Raw genomic sequence first — 1,715 nt, 5'->3', positions numbered from 1 at the left:
TTCAAAAGCGGCTGTAGCAGTATGTCCACAGGAAAATGCCAGAAATTCAGGCTGGATTCAGAACAGGGCGTGGAACTAGGGATATCATTACTGACGTCAGATGGATCCTGGCCGAAAGCAGAGAATACCAGAAAGATGTCTACCTGTGTTTTATTGACTATGAAAAGGCATTCAATTGTGTGGATAATAACAAATTATCGATAACATTGCAAAGAATGGGAATTTCAGAACACTTAATTGTGCTCATGAGGAACCTGTACACAGATCAAGGGGCAGTTGTTCGAACTGAACAAGGGGCTACTGCGTGATTTAAATTCAGGAAAGGGTGCGTCAGGGTTGTATTCTTTCACCATACCTATTCCATCTGTATGCTGAGCAAATAACCCAAGAAGCTGGACCATATGAAGAAGAAAGGGGATCAGGATTGGTAGAAGACTCATTAACAACCTGCAATATGCAGATAACACAACCTTGCTTGCTGAAAGTGCAGAGGACTTGAAGCATTTACTGGTGAAGATAAAAGACCACAGCCTTCAGTATGGATTACACCTCAACATAAAGAAAACAAAAATCGTCACAACTGGACCAGTAAGCAATATTATGATAAAGGGAGAAAAGATTGAAGTTGTCAAGGATTTCATTTTACTTGGGTCCACAATCAACACCCACAGATGCAGCAGTCAGGAAATCAAAAGACGCATTGCATTGGGAAAGTCTGCTGCAAAATACCTCTTTAAAGTGTTGAAAAGCAAAGATATCACCTTGAAGACTAAGGTGCGCCTGACCCAAGCCATGGTATTTTCAATCGCATCATATGCATGCAAAATCTGGACAATTAATAAGAAAGATCAAAGAAGAATTGACACCTTTGAATTGTGGTGTTGGTGAAGAATATTGAGTATACCATGGACTGCCAAAGGAATGAACAAATCTGTCTTGGAAGAAGTACAACCAGAATGCTCCTTGGAAGGATGGCGAGACTACGTCTTATATACTTTGGTCATCTTGTTGACGATAACTTAGAACTTGAAGGAGACCCTGCCCTTCTGAGACCCACCTTCGCGTTTTGTGGTTGTTGTTAGGTCTCCTCCAGTAGGTTCCGACTCAGAGCCACCCTATGTACAACAGAATGAAACACTGCCCAGTCCTGCACCATCCTCACAATCATTGTTATTCTTAAGCCCATTGTTGCAGCCACTGTGTCAATCCATCTTGCTGAGAGTCTCCCTCTTTTTCACTGACCCTCTACTTTACCAAGCATGATGTCCTTCTCCAGGGACTGATCCCTCCTGATAACATGTGCAAAGTACGTTAGACATAGTCTCGTTGTCCTTGCTTCTAAGGAGCATTTTGGTTGTACCTCTTCCAAGACAGATTTGTTCATTCTTTTCAATATTCTTCACCAACACCACAATTCAAAGGCATCAATTCTTCTTCCGTCTTCCTTTTTCATTGTCCAGCTTTTCCATGCATTTGAGGCAACTGAAAATACCATGGCTTGGGTCATGCACACCTTAGTCTTCAAGGTGACATCTTTGCTTTTCAACTCTCTAAAGAGGTCCTTGGTAGCAGATTTTCCCAATGCAATGCATCTTTTGATTTCTTGACTGCTGCTTCCATGGGTTTAGACTCTCCCAATCACACCCCCACTCAAAATGTTATGACAGAGGCCCCTGTGCTGGCCTGTTTCGGAAGCTACAGAGGGAAGAAGGGAC

Source organism: Trichechus manatus, unplaced genomic scaffold, assembly GCF_000243295.1.
Source record: "Trichechus manatus latirostris isolate Lorelei unplaced genomic scaffold, TriManLat1.0 scaffold00069, whole genome shotgun sequence".
Taxonomy (NCBI): Eukaryota; Metazoa; Chordata; class Mammalia; order Sirenia; family Trichechidae; genus Trichechus; species Trichechus manatus.
This window is presented reverse-complemented; position numbering follows the sequence as displayed.